Source organism: Lutra lutra, chromosome 6 (genome assembly GCF_902655055.1).
Source record: "Lutra lutra chromosome 6, mLutLut1.2, whole genome shotgun sequence".
Taxonomy (NCBI): Eukaryota; Metazoa; Chordata; class Mammalia; order Carnivora; family Mustelidae; genus Lutra; species Lutra lutra.
Window position 1 is genome coordinate 110,334,490 of NC_062283.1, and position 12,604 is coordinate 110,347,093.

The following is a 12,604-nucleotide window of genomic DNA, read 5'->3' on the forward strand; positions in this document are numbered from 1 at the left end:
AAGTAAATACGCTAATTCAGGGGTACTTGGGTGTCTCAGTCAGTTAAGGGTCTGACACTTGATTTCAGCTCAGGTCATGATCTCAGCATAGTGAGATGGAGCCCACCTTGGCCTCTGCGCTGGGCATGGAGCCTGCTTAAGATTCTCTCTCTTCCACTCTTGCTGCTCCTCCCCCACCCTCTCTCTCCCTCTCTAAAAAAAAGGCCAGTTCACATAATGCACTTAGACAATACCTGGCACATAAAAAAAAAAAAAGTTCTATGCAAAATTATCATCATCATCCCCCCATGCTTGGAACAAAAGTTACAAAGATTAGTAATGGAGACAATTTAGCACATGCATATCAGTCCCTACCGGGTCCCACACTGCTTTTCTAGCTTTCTTTTCCATTATGATCCCCAATGGAGTTGCCCTGGGAGGCTTTTATCTACTTTCCTTACTTTCCCTGCATTTCCTGCCTTCTGCTTCTCTGCTTTGTTCCCTCTATTCACTTTCCTCAAAATGTTCCTGCTTTACACATCTGGGTTTACCAGGGTTTGTTGTTGGTATTTGTCTCTTTTGCTTTGTTGGAGGTGCAAGTTAAAATAATTACAGACTGGGCTGTGGTTTTTGAAGACATAAAGCCCAGTTAGTTAAGGACACACTTGTTCTCAGTCTGACTTCTAGTAATAGTCCATGAAGCTTCTTTTTTAGCAGCACAATCGGGATCTTGTTGATGAAGAGAGAGAGAATGCTGCTGGTAAGTAATAAAATATACACTTCATCATAAAAGCTGAGAAGAATGTGTTCTTCACCATTTGGGGGGCAAACTGGAGTTTGATGGAATGAGTTGGCATTCTGGGATGAGTAAGCTAAGTAGTCCAGAATTGAAAGACCCTGGACTCCTGACCATCTGTAAGGCACCTGTCTGAGATTGCCTATCTCCTGGGCGCTTGGGTGGCTCAGTGGGTTAAATCCTCTGCCTTTGGCTTGGGTCTCAGTCCCAGAGTCCTGGGATTGAGCCCCACATCAGGCTCTCTGCTCAGCAGGGAGCCTGCTTATTCCTCTCTCTCTCTCTCTCTCTCTCTGCCTATTTGTGATCTCTGTCTGTCAAATAAATAAATAAATGATCTTTAAAAAAAAAAAAAAAAAAAGATTGCCTAACTCCTCAACCTCATCAAAGTCATTTGTTGAAATTGTGGAACATTCGAACATGTCCTTCTGACCAGCATTACAAAGCAGATTATTCCAAGGTTCTGGGCACACCTGGTCTCTATGAGGAGATGTCTTCATAGTCTGCTCCCATGGGGGACACCGTATCAGCCCATCTACTCTATACTTGGTCCAACCCAGATTCTCTGACCTCAGCTGTCATGGAAAAAGTATAACTTGGCATACATAATTCCAAAACGGAATTTTGGCTTTAAAAGAAAGTCATGTAAGTTCATAATCCCACAGCCTTACATCTGAAATCTAAAAATCTCTTAAAATTGAAATTTTATTCATAATTCAGTTGACAATAAAACGTGAACCAATTTAGATTCATTTGGCAGTAAATCCTGGCCTGAACTGAGGAAACCATTTATAACCTTTATTTTACTTTGTGTGAATATTTATGTTTTGCTGAGAAATGTTTGTACACTTGATTATGAGTTATTTTCCCAAACTGTACCAAAAAGAGATACCAAACAATATTGTATTCTCTCTATATATCTATATCTATGTCTATAGCCTCTAGTAGAGCTGGGGAAAGTAACTTGTAATCAAGCAATCTAGCACCCCAATATTTCTTAGCAAAACATATATACACATATACTTCTTAAAAAATTAATACCTTTAAAAAATGTCTATAAATTATGAAATACATCTATCCCCAAGGGTTGTAGACATGGAATTATTGACCTGAACAGATATAAAAACAGCTACCAAATACAGTCTTCCTTTTGCCACATGTTTAACCCATTTGATAGGGACTGGGGTTCATTGAGGCTGGGTCTAAAAACATTTTAAATAGGTAGTAATGGGCACCATACAATTAATTTTCATTTACTATTTCCTGCTTTCTAGAAATTTTCCAAATCTCCTTCCCTTGCAGTCTCATGGAAATGCTGGTAAACTTGTTTCGGTTCCTTGGAGACAGTACACATCCTAAAAGTTATCCTTTTTTTTTTTTTTTTTTGCAGCTGCTTCTTGCTGCAAATGCTAAAGCCTTTCTGTTCTTATTACCCAGGACTTGCACCATTGTCCCAGAATCCCAATGTAGGCCTGAAGGGAGGCCCCAATTCACCTGCTCCTTTAGAGTTATCTCAATGTCCTTTGTTCTAACAGAGGTAGCAGGCTGGTTGGAAAATGTGGCTTCTTTTTTTCCATCTTTGTCTAACTCAAGATTTCTAAAATCCTGCTCTCCTCATTTGCCATTAATACTTTTGTCATTTTCTTATTTTTTGTTTTCAATTCTCTCTTTCATTTTTTGTTCCCAAAATAATTATGCACTTATTTTGGAAATAAAATTTTCATAATTATCAAAATGCATGTAGAAATAAAACTAAATACACTAGAATTTCGTATAGAAGGAACCAGCACCTAGGGAAGGATCGCTGACTTTATAAGATTTCAAATATAATTTCTAGGCATCACTTTCACGCAAACAGCCCTGATTGTGTATATGCAGCATAGTCATAATAATTTACTGGATAATGTGACTTTGACCCAAAGCCGAGACTGATAATTCTTGTTCCTGGCTTATGAGTGGCTTAAAAAGCTCAAGCAGTTCACCCGCCCACACACACCCGCACATGTCTTCACACCCGGTGCAAGCCATTACCAATCTGGGATTTGTTTAATCATTCAGTCTGATTATCCTGATGGTTCTCTACCCCATATTTTTCTAAGAAGACATTGCTACAGAGCCGGGCATTTTCTCTGGTAGATAGTTCACAACTTCAGTAGTAAACTGTGCTTTTTAGTTTTATACTCATTAAACTAGACATACACATCAAGCAAAAAATCTTGAGCTCTGTGTCTGCACCAATAATCAGCAGCACAGGATTATTTTTCCATAAGATTCTCAGAGAAAGCTTGTAATCTGTACAAATTGTAAAAGCATGGTCTTACCAGAGGAAGACGTGAGACTTCCTAATCCCTGAGATAACATGAAGGGCTTCTCTGTCATTTGTGCATCGTTTGTTCTCTAAGTGATCTTCTCTTAAATAAGTAACAATTGGCGTGTCTTTGCCAGTGGCATTTTATGACTAGACCCAGCTCTGGCACAGACATGCTGACATGGAAGTGGTAAGAAGCAGCAGTTTATGTTCATGCTAATGCTTTCCTGTAGACTGAAAGTCAATAACCACTTGACATTCAGAAAGCATCCTCATGCTGGCGAGTCCAATTCTTCTGCCTTAGTTTGTTCAGGCTGCCATAACAAAATACTTTATGAGGTTTAAACAACAGAAATTAATTTTCTCACAGTTCTGGAAGCTGGGAGTCAGATCGGGGTGCCAGAATGGTCAGTTCTGGTGAGAATCCTTCTCCGGGCTTGTAGACAAACACCTTCTCACCGTGTCCTCCCTTGGCAGAGAGAAAGAGCAGGCTCTGGCATCTCTCCTTAAGGGGCACTAAACCCACCACCAGGACCCCACCCTGATGACCTCATCTAAACCCAATCACCTCCCCAGAAGCCCATCTCCAAACATTATGAAATTGGGAGTGAGGACTTAACCATTCATTGAAGAGAAGGGACACCATTCAGTCCACAGTAACTTCATAATACCTCATCAGAATGAGCTATGGAATAGTTATGCAGAAGCTAAGCTTTGTGTGAAAGCACCAGGACAGGGGTGCCTGGGTGGCTCAGTGGGTTAAAGCCTCTGCCTTCGGCTCAGTTCATGGTCTCAGAGTCCTGGGATCGAGCCCCGAATCAGGCTCTCTGCTCAGCAGGGAGCCTGCTTACCCCTCTCTCTCTCTCTGCCTGCCTCTCTGTCTACTTGTGACTTGCGATCTCCATCTGTCAAATAAATAAATAAAATCTTTAAAAAAAAAAAAAAAGAAAGAAAAGAAAAGCACCTGGAGAGAATGATGTAGTAGGTACAAGGGAAAGGGCCCTGTTTTGAACTACATACATGCACACACACAAACAGACACACACACACACACACACATACACACACACACACATGATTTCACAACATGGCATCTGAGAAAATCCCCAAAGCTATGGTGCTTAGTTCTTCACACAAGCCATAATGTGGTCTCTAGTTTGATGATTCTATTAGGAAATTTACATTTCAGAATAATTTCTGGTGTTTTTGATAATTCCACCTGAAGACTAGCCACAGAAATAAAAACAAGGAGCAGTAATTTTCCCCTAGCCCTTTTTCCTGCTGAACTAGTCTCCTTGCATATCTGTGTCCACAACTGAGCCTCCACAAAGGCCCTCCTTTGCCCATTACTGGATTGGACATGTTGAAGGGAAATATGAGTTGTCATTTACTGTTCACTTACAATTCTTTTCAGTTTCTGTACAGTTGTGCTTCAGTGATTGGGTTTAACCTACACGGGATTCCAGGAATAAAAAACTACTTGGGTTTTTTTTTTTTTTAAGATTTTATTTATGTACTTATTTATTTGCCAGAGAAAGAGACAGAGCACAAGCAGGGGGAGCAGCAGACAGTGGGAGAAGCCGGCTCCCCACTGAGCAGGGATCATGTCAATCCCCGGACATTGGGATCATGACCTGAGTCAAGGCAGTTGCCTAACCCACTGAGCCACCCAGGAATCCCTAAAATATTATTCTTTTGAAGACCTATTCCTTCCTTGACTGGCTTTTGTGTTTGGGCTTTGTTATATTTTTACTGAAAACCGAAGTCTTCACTTCCCACCCAAGACCTATCTCCTTCATGAAACTTTCCTTGGCTCTTAAAACATGTGTTATGTAGACTGCATCATAATTTTCTCAAAAATTTTTGAAGGTGGTCAGATATGACATTCAATAAATATTTGACTAATTCATTGATATTCTTTATAAATAGCTCTAGTCCATTAATTACATACCCACAGTGTACAGTTTTTAAAAAGAGAGAGGAAGCAGGGGAGAGAGCAAGTTGTATGCAATTAATTGGACTTCTTCCTGAAAGCTTCTTTATTGTTTCTGCCATCCAAAGCATCTCATCTGACTCATAGGGCCACCTGGAAGAAGGCAGGACACCAGACACACCCACTCTTGGATACCCAAATTTATCTGGAGAGCCTATTAACATCCCTCTCTTAACCCAGAGTGTTGTTTGAAGAGGTGCAGACCTCTTTTCAGACATGTCACTAACATCTGACTACTGTTTACTTTCCAGGGTTGTCTTCCTCTCCCAGTGCAGGATGAGGTTCATATGGGAGTTTGGTTTCATTTTGTTGTCCTGTTTCCATTGCTCTCAGGTAGGAACAAAGGGAGGCTGGGGCAGAGTGGAACTCATTTGTCAAGTATTCCTTCCAGTCTTTCTGCTTTATCCTTGGTCCTGGAAATTTGAACTTAAAAAGCAAGCAAGCAAGCAAAAAAAGGAAGTTCCTGCCTCAGCATTCTGGTTCAGTTGTCCCTGGGGCAATGATGGCCTACCATCCAGTAGTGTGTTATTGGGGAAGACTTAGGGAATTAAAAAAAATAATAATAGAAGGAGACCGCATCCATTCATATTTTGAAACATCATCTAGTTGTAGGTTATGGCAATTTGGTTTAATGCCAGTGGTACTGCAATAAGTATTGAAGAACTTATTAAAATGATACTTCTGGGGGCACCTGGGTGGCTCAGATGGTTAAGCATCTGCCTTCAGTTCAGGTCATGATCTCCAGGTCCTGGGATAGAGCCCCAATTTGGGCTCCCGGTTCAGCAGGGAGTTTGCTTCTTCTTCCTCTGCCTCTTCCCCTGCTTGTGCTCTCTCTGTCTCTCTTTCAAACAAATAAATAAATAAAATAAAATTATACTTCTGGGATCAGGATTTTGTAATAAATTCAAACATTATTTTTAAATGAATCATAAAATTAAGTTTATCCTGGATTCCTTCATTTTCCCCCAAGTCTTAGCTCAGGCAACAACTTAATGCCATCAACAACCTTTTTCCTGTAAAAGTCCATGTGCAATTTCTATCTATAATGTGGAATTTTGATCTTTGATTGCTGTGAAAGCAGTGGGTTGCTTTCAGCAAAGGTGACATTTTGCCCCTAATCAAGTAAGAGAATAGTTGTGTAAGGAGCTGTTATCTGGGTGTGAAAAAATGGGGACTGTGCTGCATCCCTGACAAGGAATGTATTTGCAAGTTATTGATCTCGGGGGAGATTTGGGAGAGGAAGTTAATATTTTCTTGCTAAAATCTCTATCACCATGAACTGTGAGCTAATTGTAAATAATGCAAAGGCTTGTATGGGTGAAAATTATCTGTATATAAAGAGCTGTAGGAAAGTAAATTAAGGTGCTGAAGATATATGTTATAAAGGCTTTTTATTAAAAAGTGCTTAACATTACATTCTTCTCCCAATATTTTCTACATTCTTATTACCACTAGTCAACTACGTTATAAGAGGAACTTATTACATTCGTTATATTCCTATTAATCTTTTTTAAAATAAATATTATATTGTTTTTCATTTAATCATTGCACAGCTATTGTTTTTCCACTAAGCAATGATTTTCATCATATGGCTGAAATCAATAGGCATTTCACAAGTAATATACATAGGTTTATCATCAACCAAAAACCCCAAGGACCTAACATAGCCCTTAGTAAATTGAGTTTGAATTCATCCTCACTATTATTGTCTCCTTTGAAAGCCTTTTAAAAGGTCCTGGTTTGTTTTACCGAGAAAATAATGCAATTCTCAGTAATAATTGACAAAAATTTAAGGAAATATAATTTGGAAAAAAATTATTTATTTCACATAGCTCGAATGTGAAAACTTGGAAACTTTTTCTTTCATATTTGCTCTGCCTCTGGTAATACAGCACAACAGGATATTTTAAGGCTACTTCGATTTTCTGCAATTTTTGCATAGAAAACCTTCACCTAAAAAAAAGAGTTGGAAATAGAGTGTTTGCTTTCCAGGAAGGCAAAACCAAACTCCTCTCTTAGGAAAAGGCATATGAAACCATGAATTGTTTTGAGTTATTTGATTATACCACCTGCCCCCAAGTCAAGACACTAAAATGAGGAAACTAAAAACTTAAAGGGCCAGGGCACTTGGCTGGCTCACTTTTACAGCATGTGACTCTTGATCTCAGAGTTGTGAGTTCAAGCCCCATGTTGGGTGTGGAGCCTACAAGAAAGAAAGAAAGAAAGAAAGAAAGAAAGAAAGAAAGAAAGAAAGAAAGAAAGAAAGAAAGAGAAAGAAAGAAAAGAAGGGAGGGAGGGAGGATGGAAGGAAGGAAGGAAGGAGAAAAGAGAAGAAAAGAAAAGCTTAAAGATCAAATTTTTAAAGAAATTGTAGCACCTCAATTAGAATATGAGAGTAATTGATATTGAGAGTAGAAAGGGAAATACAGAGTTAAAATTAAGGGAATTTGAAAACATGGCTGTGGATGGGTACACATATCTAAAGAATGTAACTAGCACTTAGAGGTCCTGGTTAAGAAAACCAGACAACTCCAGATACAGAAAATATGGAGATAATAGAAATCAAGTGTTGTTACATCAGGACCTCAAACTTTTCATACATCAGTTTCCATGTTTGCAGAGTACCTGCGAATTCCTGCTTCCTGTGTATAGTATAATCCTCCTTCATATGGGTACCTAGTCCTTTATCATACTCATCATAGTTCAGTCAGCACTTCTTTGGGTTCTAGAACCTACCTGCAGGATTCTCCCACCTGCCAGGAAGAATTTCATGGTTGAGTGTTTACCAGTGAATAATTTCTCACTTATATTAACATGGCAGAGCAGCAACAGTGTATAAGCACTCTTTCTTAATTTAAAGAAACTTGTTGCAATGATTTTTACACATTATCCTCAGGAACTTGAACTCAGTGTTATTTGGAATGGCAGTACACGTGTACGCACACACAAAAGTTATAAAGGAAACTTGCCAGGGAATGTTTCGATAGTAGAAAGAAGGGAAAGAAAGGAAGTGAGAAAACACTTTGGACAGAATTAAATTTAACAATTAACTATAGGGCACCTGGGTGGCTCAGTTGTTAAGTGTCTGCCTTCAGCTCAGGTCATGATCCCAGAGTCCTGGGATCAAGACCTGCATTGGGCTCCCTGCTTGGTGTGGAGCCTGCTTCTCCCTCTCCCATTCCCCCTGCTTGTGTCTCTCTCACTGTCTCTCTCTCTCTGTCAAATAAATAAATAAAATATTTTAAAAAGGAAAAAAAAAACCTGTGTAAAAAAAAACAATTAACTATAAACCCCTGCGAGATACGGGAAATTTTGTAAAATAACCATAAAATCTCTGGGCTCACAAATCATTCCATAGTCCTTCTGACCTCTCCATAAAAGCTGTCAAAGAGCTAGCCTTCCGCCTTTTGATTTAGAAATTAGAATCAGACGTGTTTTGTTGAAAAGGACCAACAAACCAAAAGGTAATAAGGACCATTTGAAATTTGCAGTTTGGAGAAAAATCAGAGCCAGAAACTTTTTGACTTCTCTATGGTTAATATTATTTTTGCAGAATATAATACAATTTCGCTATGTAGTAACCCATAAAATGTTAGAAGCAAAATTAGAGTAACAATCATCCGTTCAAGCTTTAGTTAGTATTCCTTTAGAACAGGGTGATTTTCAGAAACTTAAATGCTTGCAACTGAAAACAGCTTTTATGAATAAGAATAAGGTAGATTCTTAACAGATCAATACCTTGTTTTCAAAGGGCCAGGTTCTCATTCCATGTAGCTATGGAAATCAGATTACATGGGAAGGCAATCTTCCCCAGAGGGAGCTGGTTACAGGTGAAGTTTCTGATACTGCCAGTGAAATTGAAATTCTGGATCCAAGCTATGTTAATTGAATTCAACACACTCTAACGAGTATATACATCATTATAGTATTTTTATTCTGGTAAAGGGAAAACAAAGCACAAATAATATGACTGAAAGTCTTACTTTTCCTCTAAGTATATGCTCCTGAACAAATGTGGGAACATTCTCTACATGTTTAAAACCCTATTTAACAAGGTATCTTTTAACTACTTCCAGCAGTAACACATTAGCAATTGATTTTGATAAATCACTATCTGAGCCAAATTACTAACATCTACCCTAAGTATGCCTATTTTAAAGTTTCAAGTTGTTGTTCATCATTATATTAAAATTGACCAGTTTAAATACTATCTTCCGGGGCGCCTGGGTGGCTCAGTGGGTTAAGCCGCTGCCTTCGGCTCAGGTCATGATCCCAGGTCCTGGGTTCGAGCCCCACATCGGGCTTTCTGCTCAGCAGGGAGCCTGCTTCCTCCTCTCTCTCTGCCTGCCTCTCTGCCTACTTGTGATTTCTCTCTGTCAAATAAATAAATAAAATCTTTAAAAAAAAATAAAATAAAAAAAAATAAATACTATCTTCCTTTTATGACACTAGCACTTGTATTAGTTTCCTATGCCTGCTATAATAAAGTTATCACAAACTTGGTGACTTAAAACAATGCCAATTTGTTATCTTCTAGCTCTGGAGGTCAGAAGTCCTAAATGGGTCTTACTGTGCTAAAATCAAGGTTTGGACAGGTCTGCATCCCTTCTGGAGGCTCTAGGACAGAAACCCTTTTCAGGCCTTTTCTAGTTTTGAGAAGCCACTGTACTCCTTAGCTGGTGGCCCCCTTTCATCTTCAAAGCCAGATATGGCTGGTCAAGCTCTTCTCACATCAAATCATTCTGACCTCCTCTTTTGTCTCATTCTTGCACATTTAAAGGACACTTGTGATGACATCAGGTCCCCTAGAAAATTACCTATCTGAAAGTCAGATTGGCAGGTGTAATTCCATCTGCAACCATAATCCTCCTTGGCCTTATAACCTGACCTATTCACAGGTTCTGGGGCTTAGGGCATGGAAATCCATAGGTGAGAAGGCATCATTCTGACCACCACAGTATCCCAATGTTTATTGTAATTTATCACATCCTCCAAGACTCATTTTTGGCCTAAGATATATTTCAACTTTTAAGAGATCTTTATAGGTCATACTCTGTTACAGGTTGGATTGCGTCCTCCAGAAAGTTAGGTCAAAGTCCTGACCTCTGTTACTGTGACTGTGACATTACTTGGAAATAAGGTTTATGTGGATGTAATTGAGTTAAGATGAAGTCATTAGGGTGGGCCCTACTCCAGTAGGACTGGTATCCTGAAAAAAAAAAAAAGAGAGAGAGAGAGAGAAATGCCTTGCGACACATAGATACATAAACAAACCACCACAGAGACCCTTGGGGGGGATGCCATGTGATGGCAGAGGTAGAGATCAGGGTTGCCATCCAAGCAATGTCAACAACTTACAGCCACCACCACCAGAAGCTAGGAAGAGGCAAAGAAGGATTCTCTCCCACAGTGTTCAGAGTAAACACAGTGCTGCCAGCATCTTAATTTTGGAACTCTAGCCTCCCGAACTATAAGACAATAAATTTCTGTCATTTTAGGCCATGCAGCTTGTGCTATTAAAGTATGACTCTATTACAGCAGACCTAAGAAACAGATGCAAACTCTATGTTCTTATCACCCTCATTGACTCGGTATGGATACTTTCTAGTCTATCAGCATCTTTCTTCTAATGGGCTCCAAAGTACACAAAACTTTACCCAAAATGGAATTTTACCAAAGATGAGTAGAGATGACTTCTTGCATTTCTTCAAAGGTCCCTGGTTTAGACATGTTCAAGTATTTCCCTCATTTTGTGGCGAAATTTTCCATTGCATTGTGAGCTCCTGTAACTTTCAATCAAACCTGTATTGTTCACTGCAGATTAAGTAAATTATCAGTTTAATTTCACTTTTAATATCAGCATGGTTTCTAGGAACCTTACAATAGAAGTTTTCAGCTCTTTCCATAACAATTTTTTGAAAGGGTCTATGTGATGATGAGAAAATACAAAAATGAAAAACACTACTTGTGCTCTAATGACCTGATTTTTTTTTATACATTAAATATCTTTGGAGCATCTGACCCTGAAGGGACTTTCTCTGAGAAGAGCCCAGCCCACATAGTGGGCCCTGGAAGCCAGGTTTGTCTGAGATGACCTGTCCTGCTACTGTGACTGACCGCCTGGCTTAGAATGAGTGCCAAACTGATTCTTTTCCCCAGAATTTGGAATTGAGAAGTAGGACCCTTCGATCTGTGTGTGGAAGCAAGTGGATGGAAATAACAAGGCCTTAATGGAGAGATGTGTTGCTCCTGGGTATAAGGAGAACTTGAAAAAGTGAAAGTGCAGGGGCAGAAAATGAAGTCCCCAGTAACCCCAAATAGAGAATGATTGAAAGAGTGACTTCCATGGTTCCTGAGCACTTTCTGGTTCCTGGCTAGCCCACACGTGTGAGTTAATAATTTCCTTCCTTTTTACTTAACTTACTGTGAAGAGCGTAGTTCATCTGTAACTAAGAAAATGTTGACCAAGATAGGGGAAATGAAATAAATGCTAAAAGACAAATTAGAAAGTAAGAGACATCTTAAATAAGCAATATGCGTACAGAACACAGTTCAGCAGAAGGGACTAAAGAGAGTTTTAAAAGGTCAATAAGTGGGATTCTGAGCTAGAAAGGTAGGTCAGAGCTGCACTGTTTGGTTGACATGGCACCATTGACAGTTTGGAGCAGCAAAGTGATATGATAATAACTGTTAACATTTATTGAGTGTTAACTATGTGCCAGGGATGAAAATTTTATGTGCGTATTTCCATTCAGTTGCACCAACTACAGGTTGGGGGAATTATTAAAATCCACAATATAAATAAGGGAAGAAGGTATATGAGATAAAGTGGCTTAACCAATCCCCCACACTTAGCTCACTCCACATTTGGGGTTCAACTCTTTTAGATTGTCTTCTCTCAAAATCAGAAGGACAGCTCTAGCTGGAAATCCTTAGCACAAAATAGATGAAGAGGCAGATGGTAAAGAGACAAATTAAGAAAATTTACCCTAGGAGAGATTAAGGAGAGCCACTGGGAAAGACACGGAGAAGAGGAAGGATATAGTGATTTCTTTGGCACATCTGAACAGCTTATGGCAACAGGGAAAAGGAAGGGAAAAGTCAAAGTTGAACTCAAGCTTTGGAACCTAAAGCTTGGAGGGATAGTAATGCCCCAAACAGAAAGAGTAAAGCCAGAGCTTGGGGGAGAACAAGGGTGGGAGGGGAATTTGATGAGTTCATTTGGGAATTGAATTGCCAGCCAAACATCTGGGTGGGGCTGCCCTACAGGCAGGAGGATGTGTGAAGCTAAAACTCAGGGACAAGTTCAGACGGGAGGTATTGGTTTGGGGAGTCATCTTCAATAAAATTTAAAGCCATGAACGTGGATGAGGCTGCCAAGGGAGAGATATAATGAAAAGGCTGATAGTAGAAGAGTCAAAGAAGATGAAGGCAAATATTATATAGTCTTGAAAAAGAAAAAAAAAAGATTGATAGCAGGAACTTAAAAAACCATTTAGTAGTCTCTGAAGAGTTTCTAGTGAGATCAAAG

General features: G+C 39.3%; 1 long non-coding RNA gene across 1 annotated transcript in view; it reads right to left on the bottom strand.

Moving 5' to 3' along the window:
- The window catches only part of LOC125103298 (uncharacterized), a 32,282-nt gene extending 24,530 nt beyond the window's left edge, over positions 1–7,752 (bottom strand). Inside the window, exon 1 of the long non-coding RNA XR_007128345.1 lies at positions 7,699–7,752. This is a non-coding gene — a long non-coding RNA (uncharacterized LOC125103298). The remainder of the gene's footprint in view (positions 1–7,698) is intronic.
- Between the last annotated feature and the right edge of the window lie 4,852 nt (positions 7,753–12,604).